This window comes from Miniopterus schreibersii (assembly GCF_964146895.1).
Source record: "Miniopterus schreibersii genome assembly, chromosome: 6".
In the NCBI taxonomy this organism is placed as follows: Eukaryota; Metazoa; Chordata; class Mammalia; order Chiroptera; family Miniopteridae; genus Miniopterus; species Miniopterus schreibersii.
In genome coordinates, this window is record NC_138107.1 from 59984302 (window position 1) to 60003115 (window position 18814).

Here is an 18814-nt window from a genome sequence, read left to right on the forward strand (position 1 = left end):
GTTTCTCTCTCACTTGCTCACTCCATGCAAGTTCTCAGGAATCATTAAGCTCACAGAGTGCCAACATGTAACTATTTCACCTGTAAACACCGTGGAAGGTATAGGACAGTGTCAGGGCCCAGAAACACTCAGTATTCAGATACTTGATGAAAGTCTAAACAGCTCTTCACCAATGAGAGCATATCAGGCTTTCTAACACTCCCTTGTGGGAGATGGGTGACAGCGGGGGTGCTGGGTAAAGCTGGTAGAAACACGGACAGGTTTGCATTTCCAGGGGTCTCACCTTCAAGGCACAAAAGCTTCATTGCAGTTTAAACTGTTGAAATAGATCCCGCTTTTATTTTGTTGGAAAAGCTCTATTTAAAAAAATAAAACTCAGCGAAGTTTAGGTTTTTCTCACTTCCTGCTTACGAGTGTAGCTTTTGCAGTGATGGACAAAACTAAAAACGAGGTGAAACTTGTCTGACATAGTGTTTTGCTTTGGACAAGAAAGGTCTGTCATGTATCATGGGCACTTACACAGTTTGTGGATTTGATCTTTATAAATTTGGAGCTAGTTTCAGGCTCTATGTTCTTAAAAGCTTAGGAATCTGATCTAACATGACGTTAAGGATAAAATTTAGAATTTGTAGAGGACAGATAGACCTCAGTAACTTGGGTGCCATTAAGAAAACATTTAAAATTCTAAACTTTACTTTTTAAAGTCAACCTTTTTTAAATATTGGATTATTAAGAACTATATCATGGGCAAGCAGTTTTAAATCCAATATATCCAGTTTGATGGGTAGCAGACGTGTTTACAGGAATTTCAGAACCTAAAAGGTTACTGTGACTACCATGGTATTTTTCATCATCCAAATTAGCCTTAGTTTCCATTGACACATGGGGTTATGCCAACTGAAGAGTGGAGAAGTTATAGTTCTTCACACAGTGTCAAATGTTTTCTTAAGTCTTACCATTTTCACCAGTGGTAGAATTTCCTCTTAGGATCCAACCAGTTAACTTTAGTTTTCAAGAAAGTTTAATAAACGTACATGAGTTTGAAGACTCTTCAAATGTTTTGCATGTGCGTTTTACCCATCTCAACCATAATATTCATTTGTGTGTTTTTGTGCATGTGTACAATTGGATAAATTTATGTTTTTGTTTTGTAGTGAAGGTTATTTTGCTCAGATAACTTTCAAGTTCCTCTGTAACTACATGTTCAAAGATGAGCTTTGGTAAAGACATACTAAAAACATTACTTTGGTAAAGAAATACTAAAGACATTAAGATCATTCTTCAGCAAAAATATATAATAGGTATTAAGCAAAATATGACCTTCATGTGACTATATTTTTCAGACCTGACTTTTATTTGAAAAATCAGTGACAAAAGTTATACCAACTGATTTCTCATAGGTTGCCATTTTAACAATATTTAGGGTCTTTGTTATGTGGTAAAACTTAAAAATAAGGCACATTTTCTTATTTTAATCAACATAATTTAAATTGGAAATCTATTTCTGTAAGGCAGCCTTCTGAAGGTAGGAGAAAAGTTTTTGAATGCCCTTGTTTTGTAAAATGCAGTGTTTGTAGGTTCCAACTTTGGCTCAGACCTGGGTGGCTTTGTCCACTTAGCATGTGACCATGAGTGAGTTACTTAACTTTTCTGAATAATAATCTTCTCATTTATAAAATAGGTAAAATACCTAATACGTATCTCATAAGGTATGTGTTGAGACTCGGTGAATCAATTTGTAAAGCTCCTGTAGTATTCTGGTAGGCACTCAATAATTAGCTCCAGTCTTATTAGGGCCACTATAGCAAAATACCATTATCTGGTGACATCTAAACCACAAACATTTATTTATCTGGAAAGAATACAAACATTTATTTCACTGGAAGTTCAAGATGTTTTGCTGGCACATTCGATGTCCCGTGAGGGCCCACTTCCTCATACATGGCTGTCTTTTCACTATAAACCTCACATGATGGGAGGTACAGGGGAGCTTTCTCTGCCTGGTTCTGTAAGGACACTAATCCCACTTAAGAAGGCTCTGCCCTCATGACTTATTCACTTGCCCACCTCCTAATACCATACCTTTGGGAGGACACAAACACTCAGAACATAGCAGCTCCCCCCTTCTTGTTCCCAAACCAAGACTGAGTTATTAATTCTTAAATTTGGTGTGCTTTCTAGAGTTGATTAAATCATTGTTCAGAGCTTGTTCTCAAACATCTTAAGTGCATGCATGGTAGAAATAATGATGTTTGCAATAGTATCAATAGCTGATTATTGTCTCCCTAGGATGTAAATCCATAACTGAATTAAGCTTGAAGGAAGATACAGAGTATATTAATTTCTTCAGAATTCCACTGGACACATTATCTTCATTGTGGTATCTTTTATTATCATCAAGGTTCAATTTTTTTCACCAGAGACAGAACTTTTAGCCATAATTTAGAACCTGCAATAGAATTTATAGAGGATAGTGTTTCTGCTACTTTAAAACACTTTAAAATGACAATAACTATTGCTATTCCAAAAATGATTTTTTGTTTTGGTTTGTTTTTTATGTGACGAGGTATCTGATTCATATTATTTAAAGGGAATAGTGAAGAAGTGATATCACTTCGAAAGTAATTCTCATAAAAGCACCATTGCTCTGCTTGGGCAGGTACCGTACAGTGTGTAATCCCGAGTAAGGATGGGTTGTCCTACATTATTAGTTTGCAGCACTGACGGTGGGGTGATGCCCCCATAATGAAAGGCTGCAGTGAAGACTGGGTCAGGCCAGAAACGACTGTGGGGCCAGAGGCACAGAAACAGCATCATCACCCTGCGAAACTTTTAGGCCAGTGGCTTTGCCACCTATCATCTTGTAGCACCTAGTTTTCCTTCCAGTTATCATGGTTTCCCATCTACCCTCCCACTCCACACCCCTCTATTTTATACTTCATTAAATTTTATACTAATGATAGCACCACAAAGTTGTTTTCCATGCTATTTGCATCAGCAATGAGAATTGTAAAACAGAACCATCAACAAAATTAAGTGAACCAACTGAAACTGTGACATTTCAGTTACCTGCAAAAGGTGGTACGGGAGCTACAGCGTAGCTGGGGCCCCTGGGGAGCCTTGGGGCCGTGCTGCTCAGCTCAAGCAGCCAGGCAGGACAGGTCAGCGTGCTCACTCAGATAGAGCAGCGGCCACCACCAGCGTTATGAAGGAGACGCCAGTGTCTCCAGCCTAGCGGGGAAAACAAACAGCTTAGGAATGTGCTCTGATCACCGGTCCACAATGTCAGTTTCCTTTAGTTTTATTTTCGCAGGGCTGCACAAACATAGTCAGCTAAAGCAAGCACTTATTCAAAGCACATACCGTAACTATATTTTAATCAATCAACATTGATTTTCAATTCGTGTTTATGTTTATAGTGTGTTTCTTTTCCACAAGAATCCTTTATCAAGCCCAGCCGGGTGTGGCTCAGCGGTTGAGCATCGGCCTAGGATCCAGGCGATTGGGGTTCGATTCCCGGTCAGGGCACATGCCCGGGTTGCGGGCTTGATCCCCAGTCGGGGGCGTGCAGGAGGCAGCCGATCAATGACTCTCTCATCATTGATGTTTCTATCTCTCTCCCTCTTCTTTCCTCTCTCTGAAATCAATAAAGATATATTAAAAAGAAAGAATCCTTTATCAAGAATTCATAGCAGGAGAGACTGTAGCCTCAAGAACACAACTCCAAGCCATAAATCCTATGATTAATTACTTTTAATCAGCATCTATTGTGTTTACCTACTGTTTCCCTATTGTTTCTAATTTTTTATGTGCTTAACTATTATTTCTTCAACTAGATGGAGGCTTTTTGACAGCTGAGTTAGGGTTTTATAGGTCTTTGTACATGTCATAATTCAGTGTTAAAAATACAGTTTTGTGATGTATTTAACTACATTACAAATATATTGCTCAGTCTGACAACCTTAACAAGTCACCAATAAGCTTATAGCAGACAGATTAGCCCCGGAAAGCTAATCTGAGTTATAGTACTCAGTAGACATGATCAGAGGCATCTTTTAGAGTTGAATATTATAATTCACTTGCAAAAATTAAAACATCAATTCATATTTCTGTTGCTTAAGCGCTTTGAGTGCTGAAGGATGTCATTGTACCGTAAATCACAAAGTTCAGCAAAGCTTCAGCTGAAGGTAATATTACATGGCAAAAGCCTAAATTCCTACTGCATCTAATTGGGTGTATAGCTAAGTAATTTCATTTAGTTGGTTTTCAAATATATCAATAAGATCAGCGTTGGTCCTTAACAATGTTATAAAATAATCGAGTCAGATTTTGGTCCTCTTGTATTTTTTCCCTTGTCAGGTAGCTTGCTCCTCTGATTTACCCTCCTTGGCTCAGTATCCCATCACTGAGCTATTCCACACGGAACCGTCGTTTATCCCTGCAACACTATCATATACTCTCTGCTGGACTCCTGTCTATAATTGAAGTTTATCTCTTAGCATTTTCATTTAAGATGTAGTTTTAATAGTAGGTAATCATTTTTTATATGCTATGTAGGTGATATTATTCTACTCAGGGGACTTCATGGGAGTCTGCGAATCCCTTACAGCTGTATAAAAAATGTGAGGGAACATGCCTATGTGTACTTTTTTCCAGGGGGGAGGGCATTCAGTGCTTTTATCAGATTATCCAAGGAGTGTGTTATGCCCAGAAAAGTTAAGAACTATTAGAACAGATTTGAGCCTTGCTTCCCAGGAAACACAGGAATGTCTTCTGCGATGATAATCCTGCCTTTGCTGTTACCCATTTCTAACTCAAATCCTCCTCACATATTTTCCAATAACTTCATCCTTTGCTTGATACACATCACCATTTAATTCCACCAACTCAAGGGATTACGTAAGCAAAGTACTATCACCCACAAATCATGTCTCTTCCCTGTCAGATTGGAACTCAGATCACTACCCTAAGACCAGACCTACTTACCACAAAATAAAGTTAAGAATGGTTGTTTCCTGAGGAAGCTGAGCAGAAACCGAGTACATATAGTGTTCTATTAGTTCAGAACAGGTCAAGTGTTCATATAGCTTTTTCAAAGCTGTTTTCATTTTCTTTATTTTTTATTTTTTTATCAATGATAGAGAAAATGCGAATTGTTATTAAAATAATTATGTGCTTGTAACTTAAAGGTGTGTGTGTGTATTTCTCCCTGCCCCAACTCTCTCGCTTAAGGGAAGGACTTTAATATTTTAGGTTACTTACCATTTACATCTACCTTTCATAGTCTCATGTGGAATGGTAATGTAGCTCGGATATTACAGTCCCACTTATTAAAGTACTTTTTAAACCGATCTTATCACTACTTGTAAATAGGTAAGGAAATAAAAACCCAGAAGGATCTACCTCAGTATCTAATCATTGCCTCAGTCTTCTTTTCATGTTAACTAAATCTCTCTTATTGCAAACTATATTTTATTTTCAGTAGAGTTATAGAAAAAAATGAAGGTTTTTAGTTTTTAGTATAACAAGTTGCATATGCTTGAAAGCCATTTTTAATATCAAGCTAAGTTGTAAATTCAATAAAAAAAATGTACCAAATCACTACTTTAGTGTTGTTGATACAGTTAGTTGAGTGCACTTCTCACTTTTCAATCAGCTTTTTGATATGTATAGACATAGTCCAAGTAAACCACTTAGTTCTCTTTTCCCCATGGTACATAAATAGTGTATAATTTATAAAATATATTTTCTTCAGGAATTTACAAACTGTGTGCCCATGTCCTCCCATTCCCGAATAAACATTCTGCACACAACAGATGCTCACATTGGTGGTAAACCTACCCCTTCCTACCCAGCTTGATGTGTTGGGTCCAAAGTTGAAGAAGTATGAAGATCATTCTTTTAACCCTGCAGATGTTGATGCAAGGGTATTTTCAAATTTCTTGTATTTGATTTTTGTTTAAATGTCACTTCCTAGAGAACTTACTCATTTTCTTCACAGCATTTATTAATATCTGTCACTGTTAGTTGCTCATTTGTTTACTGTCCATCTCCATTTTATTTTAAAGCTCTATAAGGACAGAAATTATGTCCACATTTACTTGAATTTCCAGTATCTTACACAGCACCTGCCACATGGTAGACACTCAATAACTAGTTGTTAGACAAATGAATGAATATATTGGAATAGCACAGAAGTGGTGATTACAGCTTTGGCTGCCCTTCTTAGCCGAGGAACTGCCGTACTTTGAGGAACTCTGAAAGCTCAATATTGGTGAAGACCACTCACAAGCAGAAACTCCAAGTTCACACTGCTTTTCCCCAGAATGAAGATTTGTCTGGGGAACCAGTGACACCTGCTTCCCTGCTCTGCTCTCTGCTCCTCATGAGGTGGTTTAGGAAGCACCAGGCTGATTGCGGACCCAACACACTATTCACTACCAACTTATTTGTTTTCAACATACTTCATCAGGTTCACAGTTCATGTGAGTGTCACATGTTTGTGTTTTAAGGATAAATAACTTCTTATATGTGTTACACATGCAGCTCTTAGTTTCAATTCAGTAGCAAGAAACAGGCCAAAATAAATGATAAGTAGTTAGGCAACAAACTCAGAAGCTATGTCATATGAACAGCTTATCAGTAAAAAGACTGCAAGATTACTCGGGAATAGGAATACTTGCATTTGTAGGTTTCATTTCAATATTGGTAAAAATAAGAGCTTGGCAATTTTGAGTGAGAAACAGGACATTGTGCAAGAGACAAGATCAGGTCTGCTCCTTTGAGCTTCCAGACAATCAACAGGTTTAATCCCTCAAACAAAAGCAGACAATTTGGTCAGACCAGGTTAGTGAATTATTGCAGATCTGGCTGCTTCAGTTGGCAAGCAAACATTGACAGGTGTTTTTTTGTTTTTTTTCCAGTTTACCTGTAGAAAGAGATAATAGAGCTATTGAAAACAAACAGTTAGAAACCTTGCTTATGATTGAAGAAGGCAGTGTAACAGGTAACTAATTTAGAAAGATAACAATTCTAGTTATGACTGTTGTATAGAATCCTAGTTAGTTAGATTCAATTGACCGGTAGTTTCATTTAGCATTTTGAATCTATCAATTTGTTCTCAAATACTGTAGAAATAACTATATTTAATTTTTTAAATCTGTAAGGTAGAAAATGAGAGTTGGAAACAAATGAGTCTGAGTCATAAATATATTTGTGCCAATAGACTATTATCAAACTTATTATGTAGCAATTCAGTGCTTTGGGGAGGCAGACAATTATACAAAATGTTTTATAATATATTAGATATTAAGAAGGTTTAAAGAATAATAAAGCAATGAGGTGGCATAGAACATTCCAGAGAAGAGGTGGAAGTTTGGTGAGGCAAGTTGGTCAGTTAAGGCCTTGCACAGAAGAAGACATTTGAGCAAAGACTTAAAGAAGGTGAGGGCAGAACTGGGTGGATGGGGAGGGAAGAGTGACCCAAGCAGAGATGAGGGCAAAGGCCCAGAGAAGGAGCACAGCAGAGCAGCAAGGAGGCCAGAGCATTTGAGCAAAGGGGAAGAGCAGCGGCAGGTGAATTAGAGAAACCACAGGGCTTTGCAAGTCATTGCAAGGACTTTGGCTTTTATTCTGAAATGGAAAGCTATTGCAAGGTGGGGTAGTAGAGTGATACATTCTGATTTACATTTTTAAAGGATCGCTTTCTGTCTGGGTTGAGATTAGATTGGAGGCCAGTTGGTAGCTGTTGCAATAATCCAGGCAGGCTGATGGTGGCTCTGATGAGTCTGGTAGCTTGAAGAAAGTGAGAGGTTGTCAAATTCTGGATCTATTTAAAAAGTAGAGCCAAACAGAATTTACTGAGATAATTATTTAGGAAAGTTGCCAGCTCTAAAATTCCTATTTTCCCCCCTTTCTCCGTTTCCATTTACAGATACAGTAAGGATGTTGTGGCAGATTCCGAAAGTCAAATTACTTGGCTAAAGAGGCTATAATTTTGAAGCAGATAAAAGTTCAAGAAAACTATATACTATTTCCAAATATTTTTGTCTTATTATATTAATTCTAGGATATTCAGATAAAATGGGATAAAAGATAAAATGCTGTTTGCCTTTTCTCTTACTAAGTACAGTAAATATTTTAATGAGGTGTGACTGCGACATATAATTTCAACGTCATGGTTCTGCCTTTGTGTTTACCTAACAGTAACAAAATACATCCATCTTGGAAAATACAAAAGATCAGAGGGGCTCTCCTCCATTTCTTTTCAAAAACAGTAAAGGGACAAAAGGAAAAGAGTGATAGTGGACATTTTCCACTTTTGAACTGTTACTATCTCTTAGTGTATTTTCATGTTTTGTTTTCGTGGTTAGTTTAAATCCTCCATAATTTGCTTTAGTAAACAAGAGACGATGAAAGCATTTTCTTGTGATTATGAAGTAAAAAAAAAACTTAACTCCACTTAAGAAAAATTCCAGGAGATACAAGAAAAGCAAAACGCTGATGAGCTACAATTTCAGTGAGTGACAGTACACTAGCTAGCAAGAGCAAGGTGCCTGCTCACCTGCTAGCTTGGGTGCCAGGAACGTCTGAGAGTTTTATGTAAGCTACTAGAGGAAGGGAACTCCCTGAAGATGTTGATGGTGTCCTTTGATAAAAGGATTGTTTATACAAATAAAATTGGAAACACTGGCTTAGTCAGATTATTTATTCTCATCCTCAGGGCTCTCACGTCTCAAACTTTATTCGGCCTAGACTGATATAGCCATATAGGGATATCTTTTACAAAATGCATGTTCTAGGTGTTATGTCCATTTAAAATGGGGATTGATTCTTTTTCTTATCGATTTGAGTGAGCTCTTTATGAATTCTGCTAGACATATGAATTGAAAATACTTTCTAACACTCTATAACTTGTCTTCTCAAACCCCTCTCCATTGTTACTCCCTGAAGTGTTAGAGAAAAATAGTGTCCCATTTAGGTTAGAATGACTAGTCCAAGGAGAGAATTTCATGGATAACTCAGGAAAACACTATTTTGTATTGTTGCTGAGCTAGCAGGTTCCATAGATGAGCCTTAAATTGCGTTTTGAAACAGGTGAGTTAAATGCTGTTGTTTTGGCACTGGGGGAGATATAATTGCTAGCCTTCATTTAATCTCTAGGCTTTTAGGCAGGATTGACTCCTAGGACAAAACATAGATAAGCCATCAATTACATACCTTAAGTTGAGGTGGGACCAACAGTGCACATGTTTAAGTTAGTTTCTCTTTTAAAGGTCAGTAAATGAATTTTGATATCTTATTAGGTAAATGAGAAACAAAATATGAAAGTTAAAGAGGCTTGATTTACAATTCTGCCTCTGCCATCCAATAGTTGAATGCGCCTATCTAAGTAGTAACTTAATTTCTCAGTTCCCCTATCTATAACTTGGGCTAATAATACAGACCTCCTAAGACTGCTATGAGGGTTAAATAATGCCCAGTATGGAAAGGGCCCAACTTAGCACCTGGAAGCAGTAGTTGCTTAATAGCCATTATTAATAAAAGGAGAATACGTAGAGTCAGGCTCTATCTTACCATTTTTAGCATGTGGGTCAGACACAGGCACTTTTTCATTTATATTTTGTAATCTACTCTTAAAGCACTGAGTCCAAAATTAAGATGATACATTGATTTAGAGTCAACCTAGCAGCCCAGAGGCAGGAGGCTGAAATGTCAACCGTTTGGTAGAAGGCCTTTCTCCAGCATCTCCAGAATTCACATTCTAGGCTGAATCCAATCATTTTTATAGTTATTTTGAAGCCTTTAAAAAGTTATTTATAATTTTTTGAAAATATTTTCCATTAAAAAGACTATGTAATGTAATAGGGCAGACATTTATTCAGAGGCTGCTTTTTTTGTTTGTTTTTTAAGTCAGAAACAGGGCTTGGGACAAGTTAGAAAAATATTGTTCAACATCCCCACCTACTGGTGACTCTACACAATATTATTAAATTAGTGAAAGAACTGAAAATTCCTAGTTTTAAAGATACAATGTACTACTACTATTAATGGCAATGATTAATGTGTACTGCGCACTGACTAGGTGTGGGAGTTCTTTTCAAGAGCTTTGTGATTCACAGAATAAGAAACCATGCTTTGGATTGAGTGAATATAGCATAAGGAAGAAATTATTTTAAACATTATCACTGGGCGAGAGAACAAATCATTGACCCAATCCCAAGCAAGATCTTAGGTTCACATTTTCTTGTGTCTGAAGGATTGCAACAGCCTCCTAAATGGCCTCTCTGCCTCCAGTTCCCCCCAAGCCCGTCCATTCTGCAATGTGACATTAATTTTCTCATGGTGATTAAAAACAAAGAAAGGAAATGAGTTTCTGCACAGACTTTTTTAAAAAAGGATTTTAAAAAGTTTAAAGCAGAGACAATAATCTTAAAAGCAAGACTTTCAGTTGAGAAGGTTGAACTTGTGAGAGAAAGTATGCAAAGAGGAACCCAGAAGGCAACCCAGAAACAAGTCTCCGCCGGATAGAGTGGATTGGAAAAAAATACATAATGATTTCAAAGCAGATTCCCCACCCGATTAAATAAAAATCTCATAAAGTGGAGAAAGCAGGAGACTGGGAACGGATGTGATCGAGACAATGAGATCCTGGACCTTAGCCTGAACCTGGTGCCATAGGGAATGATACACTTAGGAATTTGGGGAGGGAGGGAGTGAATTTCAAAAGTGGGAGAAATATAAGTGATTTGTGGTCAGAGAATGGACTTTAGAGCTTGCCATAAATTCTGGGACATTCCCCCCATTGAGAGATGAGAGTCTATAGCCTTTTTCCTCAAGTTTGGCTGGCTCTTAAGTCCTTTGACCTGTACAATATCACAGAAGTGACACCATTCATGGTGAGTCTTAAATGCAAACATCAGCTGTCTTCATAAGGTGTTTTAGTGTGGTGTTTAGTGTTAACATATTTAGTTATGCCTGAGCACGTACCTATTGAAATGCATATTCTTTATTATTAATTATCTTTCTTTAGTTTACTCTTTATATTAGAGCCAGTGCATTACATTGATTAAATATATGTGTGTAGTTGTTTGCAAATTTATTTTTGGTGTCGTAAAGAGAATATTGTGACATATTTATTATAAAGAGGGGGTATGGGGATGTGGGTTGATACGGCTGAGAACCACTGGTTAAAGCACGTGTTAGATAGACTGGGCCCCTGTGTTGGTGGGAGGTCTAACAAGCTTGGCACTATACTGGTTAAGACTATAAACATTTAAGTCAGGCAGGGCAGGGTTCAATCCTGGTTCCTCATTCATTAACCATGAGACTTTGGAAAAGTCATTTCAGGTTTTTGAGTCTCTTTCTTCATCTGTAAAAAAACCATATTTGCATGACCCTCATATTATCAGTGAGGATAAAATGACATAACATTTAAAATGCTCCATATATTGAGTACCGAGCACAAAATAAATGTTTGGTGTACGGCATGTTATTATTAAAACCTAGCAGGTTCCTTGGTTCCTATAATATATATTGAGTAAAGCAGTATGTACTACTAATGATATAGCTGTTGGTAAATGCTTTACACTCATTTTTTTATTCCCGAGAGACTCGCATTTTCATTCTAGTCCACAGGATTCAATGACTAATATTCCACAATTGTTTTTTCCAGTGATGCCAAACCTTACTCCTGCCAGTTTATCTTGGTTATTTCCTCTGGGTCTTGGATTTGCATTCAGATATATCAGACACTTAGGGTCTCTACACCAGCGCCCCCATTTTCTTACTCTCATTGTTATATTCTCATCAAAACTCCTTCTTTCCCTCTTGGATGCCAGGACAGCGCACAGGTGAACGTGAGCTTCCGTCTCTTCGGACGCCGTCAGGCCGTCGCGCAGGTCGTCTTGTTGGGTGAGTCCAGGCCTCTGCAGCAAGCCTGCCCGCGTCCTGTCTGCAGGTTAAAGCGCATCCCCGACGGGGCGGGAGCCGCCTTTCCTACGGGGTCTCCACGAAGCTGCTCACACAAGGAGCACTTCATGCCTACGGCTCAGCGGTGAGGACATCCTACCCTTCCATTTCCCGGTACAATGCAAGCTAATAAAACACTGGAAGGTCATGAATTTGAAAAGTATCACTTTACAATTTTAGCTTTTGAGTTAAACTCAGAATTTCTTTAAGATATGCATTCATATTTCCACAAATTTTCATGAGTACCAATTTTTCTAGCTTACAAATTTGCATTCAGTCTCAGCCAAGTGGCTCCATGGAATTACTTCTTTTGTCCATGGGCTTGTAATTATTAATACACCGGAAAAGGGTCAGAACAGAATCCATCCTACCATGACCCTGACTTTACCAAAGTCTTTCTTTTTACCTTAATCACTTCCTGTCTCAACTATTGCAATTTCCTTTTTTTTTTTTTATGGTCTGTCTCAGTCCTCTTATTTCTAACACTAAGTGAGTGTTAGAGGCAGCTGGCGATCCATAGATTATTTAATGGAAGCTTGTCATAGGAGAATTTTCCATTAGTTTAATTTTTCATATATGGTCCACCAACAAGCATTTAACAACCTTGATAATTGACCTACTATCTCTGGAGAGACCAATTAACATTTATGTCTCTCATGTCTCCTTTCAAAATTAACTCATACTTAGAAACAGATAATCAACTACCTTTTTGATGTGATTTAAGCTATAAATTAGCAGTTATAATAGCTATGCTGTAAGGCTGAAGTGGCTATTTATTCAGTTCATAAAATTGAAAATTAGTTCACATTTACTTAAGTTTGTGAATAAGCTTAATATGCACTTTGGTTTTACATCTGATTTTATGTTGCCCTGCTTGCCAATGAGTTCAGTTTCTAGAGACGTGAGCAAACAAAAATTACAGCTCAATCAACCCAAAATGTGTAATCACATGTAATTATTTGCTTTCCATGTTAGTGTAAATGTTACTATAGTTTACTTTTAGTACTGTGTGCCATTTAATTTTAAGTTGATATATTATTTTCAAAGTTATATATTCTGACTTATTTTAACGCGTCCAATTAATTTTGAAATATATTGCTAAAATTCAACATAGTTTGGCTTATGTATATATGAAACTTACATTTTTGGTACCACAGGATTTAGAAAAATGATCAGTAAGTGTTTCTACTTGAAATAATTATTTGATGTTTTTAACTATTTTTGGTTTTATAAAAGTTAATATCAAAGCCACTTTTTGACTTTTCTGTCCCTCATTGGTGCCTCCTCCCCACTTTTATTTCTTTATTTAACCAGAAATGCATGATTTTTTTAAAGGATGCAACATGATCAGCAAACAGTTTTGACTCAAGGGTAAAAATGGGCTCTATCACCTTTCTATATATTTTGCATTTTCTTATTTTATATTTATATCCTATTTTTAAAAATTTTCTGTGAGGTAATAAAAATTATCTTAAAATTTCACTTCACATGATCATAAATGGCTAACTGAAAACACAAGATATGTAAAGTGTACATGCTTTCTAATGAAACAATTATTAAATTATTTGTTTTATTCAAATGTAAATAACATAGTAATCAAGAAAAATATTCTACGTATAATGCTGTATTCACTGAATATGGAGAAACTACCCCATATTCTTCTTTACAGGGAGCTGGTGAATGACCCAGCAACTTCCTGGTGGAAGCCTTCTTGTTACGCAAAGTGGAGAAAATAACGCCAGTGCCCAGGCATTGTTTAGAGCATGTGGTGCTGAACATGTGGACAGAGAGAGTGATGGGTGTTCCCTGGGGAATTTTCCCAACAGGGTGACCTCAAGAGGGTGGCATCAGTCCCCCATCTGCTTTGGGGTGTGCAAAGTCTCTGGTCTGCTTACCTGTTCCTGCGAGCAGACTCGTGTGTCTAGCCCAGTGTGCTGGATATAACATTATCATTCATGTCCTACCTGTACCATGGCACAAAAAATCAAACCCGGAAAGCATTGCTGAGGTTACTGAGACCACGATCACATTCTCATTCTTCACCCCACCCTCTATGCCCCCCCCCATCTTCTTTTAACTACACTGCCTTTCTGGTTGAGCCAATGCTAAATCATAATCTGGCTGAAAGCATCCTTCAAGACGTAATCGTCTTGAAGATTTTAGATTATGGCTGGGCCACATCTCCCCTCACGTCTTCTATAAGCCAATTTTCCTTGTCTTGATGTGAGAAATATATAATATATGACACAATATGGATAAAATTTATTTCAAGTGATTCCCTAGTTCTGAGGTGAGTATCTGCATGTATCACACGTATTTCAGGTGATTCTGTTGCAGATGGTACAACTTCAAGAACTACTATTTTAATCCTTGCATTAGACATAACCAATGGCCTCTTCTCTTGACTTAATGCTTGCTTACTTATTACACTATTCCATGGTTATCTATTCTCTACTGGCACCCAAAAGCAATATGTTGTGGAAAGAGTAGCATTGACTCAGCTCCTCCAATTGATGACCTGTTCTGTAGAGATGATATATTGGGCTCAAAGCTATCAAACAGAGTGAGAAATGAGGAATAAATGCGCTGTACACACAGTCTTAGAGCCACAGCCTGTAGGTAAGAGGCAGAGTTATCCATCACAGTCAGTGGCAAGTTAAAAAACTAGTGATTTAAGCAAAACTAATCTTGTTTAGCTTGAGGAAGTTACATGAGTTCTAAAAACAGTTATTGATTTCAATATTATATTTAAAAGGCAATGTATTCATCAAAATTACTAATGCTTATTAGTCAAATTATTATATACAGCAAAGTCATTACAATCAGCATATTTACAAGTCAATTTTATAAAATACAAAATATTGGAAGGCTGAGAAAAATAAAAGAGACAGTCTAGTCTACAATATTCAAGGAACAGGAATTCTAAGTAGAGGGACCATTTAGAGTATGTTTCACCCTATACAATGATATACAGTGGTACACTGAGAAGAAAAACAGGTTTGGAGCCAACTATTGATTACAGAAAGTAAGGGCAAACTTAGGATAAATCATGCATGCTGCCTTAAATTTTCAATAATCTGATTTGTTCTATATTGTCCATGATAGTAGACAAAACATGACTAAAAATTTATACTTACAATATGTGTGTAATTTTTATTATTGCCTCATTATGATAGGAATATCAGCACTAAAAAGCACCCCGTTTTTGTCCATTTCTCCCAAATGAAAACCAATGTGACATGAAGCAGTTTTTTGTCTTCATCTTGTAGACTACACATTGTGCTTTGACATTAAATGCTAGAAAAATAGCATATTTTGTTACATAATTTGTTTTCTCAAATAGTAGGCACCTCATCCCAAGGCCACTAGGAAAATAGGTGGTATATATAATAATGTGAGTAGAAAGTTGAAAAGTGAAGAAGAGTGTAGCCCTTAAATATGCTTAATTTATTTGGAGGGTTAAGAGTTCAGACTGGAAATATCTTACTCTGTTTATACCCATAGTGTGTGTCTCTATGCAGACACTTCCTTTCAAAGAATCAACAGCAGAATTCTCTGGGTTTGGGGGTGGATGGAGAGATATGCTTGGGAAAATTCATGCCACCTATAAGCAGAAGCTCCCAGGAGCTGTTTTAGAGTGGACTGGGGCACTCCAAATTTCTCCCCAAAATGGGATGTATGTGTGTATCTTTGCATGTGTAAATCCACTTGTGTGAATTCCCTTAAAAGTCAAATAGGAAATAAAGTACATATAGGCTACATATATAGACTTATAAGGTAACAATTATTTTCCACTTGATCTTTTTGTGTATACTATTGCATTAGAGCTTTATATGAACCCTTTGAAGTAAGTTATATTATTAAAAATCTCCCTCACTTTTGAGTTCCATTCTTCCCCATCTAAAAACACACAAACAAAAACCCCATCAAAAATAAACTCACTACACTCACTCCTCAAAGAACTGCTTTTCTCACTTGCAACTGCTACTCCCATGTCTCTAAAGGTTCAACTAACTTTTTGTGACATGTAAAGCTATCATCAATCCATTACTGCATCAGTTAGTTTTTGCTGTGTAACAAACCACCCCAGATTTTAGTGACTTAAAACAACAATCACTTATTAGTGCACAGTTCTATGGGGTCAGCAGTTTGGGTTGAGCTCAGCTGGGTGGGTGGAGGGGCTTCACCAGGATTACCTCATGAAGCTGCACTCCGATAGCAAGTCAGCTTAAGTCTGGTTATTGTCGACCGGCTTCAGGTACATCACTCGCGTGTCTGGCAGTGGTTCTAGCTATTGATTAATTCTGGCTGTCAGCTGGAGTGATGGGTTTGATGTCTCCAGCAAACTAGCCCAGGCTTGGCCACATGGTGGCCGTCTCAGGGTTTCCAGCATCAGCAAGAGAAGTGAAGCCCCAGTGCATAAATCCTTTTCAAGCCTCTGCTTGCATGTTTGCTAATAACCAAGTTCGGAGTCAGCATAGGAGGGGATTGCCCAAAGGCATGGATGTAGGACGCCCGAATCATTGGGGACCAATACTTCAAAAAATCCACAACAATCACTATATATGCATCCTCAATATGTTCTTGAATCCCTGCTTTCTTTTTGCCTTCGTTGCCATCACCCTAGTTCAAGCCTTCATTTTACCACCTGGTCTTCCTATCCTCCCTTCTCCACAATCCACTCTTTCTTTGTGACATTTTTCTTCCTGAAATCCCTCAATGATTTGTTATTGTGCATTATAATAAAGTATATGTTTCTTAGCTTTAACAAGCCCCTCAAGATCCTACCTTCACTCATGATCCCACATGTCCCATGATGGTCCTTATCATTCAACCTCACCCAACTGCTGACTTTTCCAACCAGCCATGCTCTTTCTTGCCTCCGTTCTTCTGTACATTCTATTCCTTTTGTCTCCCACCCTTGGGTGCCTACCAAGCCCTCAAGGCTGGTTCAACAGCTACATTCTCTGTGACGCCTTCTGCCTGCCCGCCTTGGACCCAGGCTGCCCTTGCCCGTGCTGGTCACTCTTGCCTCTTTGCTCCTAGGGCACTTTGTGCCTACCCCCGTTATGGCATTTACCATGCTGGATTCTCATATATCTTCCTCCTCAGCTAGACTGAGGGTGTTGAAGGGAGAGAATCCTGTCTTATTCATTTTTTCAATTCCCAGGTCATGATAATTTATTTTTGGTTGAATGAAGGAAAGGGTGGAGGGCTGACACCGCTTTCCATTCATTTTTGTAACCAGTATTTAATTTTTAAAAAGTATTGATTTTAGAGAGAGAGAGGGAGAGGGAGAAACACAAATCTGTTGTTCTGCTCATCTGTGCATTCATTGGCTGACTTGCGTGCACCCTGACCGGGGAATGAACCCACAATCCTGGCATATCAGGACAACACTCCAACCACCTGAGCTACTCGGCCAGGGCCTGTAACAAATATTTACTACGTATCTACTATGTACCAGCTGCTGTTTAATGTATATATTTAATATTTAATTTAATTTGCAAGTTATACTCTTGCTATTTACTACATGTATTTATTATGACTCTATATAAGAAGCAGTCCTCAAGTATACATAAAGCAATACATTATTTACTTTTGCACATGGATTAATCTAATCTATTTTCTTTCTTCACTATTGCAAACATACAATTAGCTTTATATTAATCTGGAAAAGATCATTAAACTATCTTTTATTGGAAATGGAGAGAGAGGTAAGTGGTTATTTATATGTGAAAGACAAAGGTTCCTGGAGACACTGGATATCAAGGTTGAACAAAATAACTTTCAATAAAAAGTAGAGTGACTTTAACTAGAGAAGTGAATATTAACATTTTAAATGTACGCTCTCTGTTTTTAACATTAACATTGTAGTAATAAAAACATATTTCCCACCCTAGCCAGTGGCTCAGTGGTTAGAATGTTGGCCCTCGGACTGATGGGTCCAAGATTCGATTCTGACCAAGGGCATGTACCTCAGTTGCAGGTTCGACCCCTGGCCCTGGTGGAGGTACATGAGGGAGGTAACCAATTGGTGTTTCTCACATCGATGTTTCTCTCTCTCTCTCCCTTCCACTCTCTCTGAAAAGCAATGGAAAAAATATCCTCAGTTGAGAATTAAAAAACCCCCACATATTTTCCTAGCTTTAAGCTATCTTATGTGTACATTTGCAATCTTAGAATTATGTAAATATCTTCTATTTACAAACAATTATACATCAAATTTTACTAAAGATAAAAAACTTACTCTGCATCCAAAATTTTATTTTGAAACAATTTTAATCTAGAGAAAAACAAAGAGAGTAATGTAACAAGCACCTATGTACTCTCTCTCCTGGCAGTTTTACTTTTCTAAACAGCATATCAAACAACAAATAAACATATTGGCATCAACCACTCACTGGGGTTTTTAGTATGGAAAGGATTAAGGAAAGAAGAGTATCTCATCACAGCCCTAAGAAAATCTAATGAAATGTCTAGACACTTGAGTGGGTCTCAGGAGCACTCTCAATAGAAACACTTCTGGTTTAGGGCTGATTTACTGGCTAATCTCTTCACCTTCTTTTTGAGTATGGATTTAACCGCTTCACCTGCTACAGGTCTATTTAATTTCTATTTCTAAGTAGAAGCACATAGAACTTACATGTTATTTTGTTAGGCGAATGGTTTACTTAAAATTAAGGCAGGAGTTCAGTGTGGGCCTTAAATTATCTTGGTTTGTTTCCATTGATCAATTCAACTGGATAATTGCCAGATACTCACTTTCTGTCAGTAACACACACACACACACACACACACACACACACACACACACACACAACCTGGATATCAAGTGATCAGT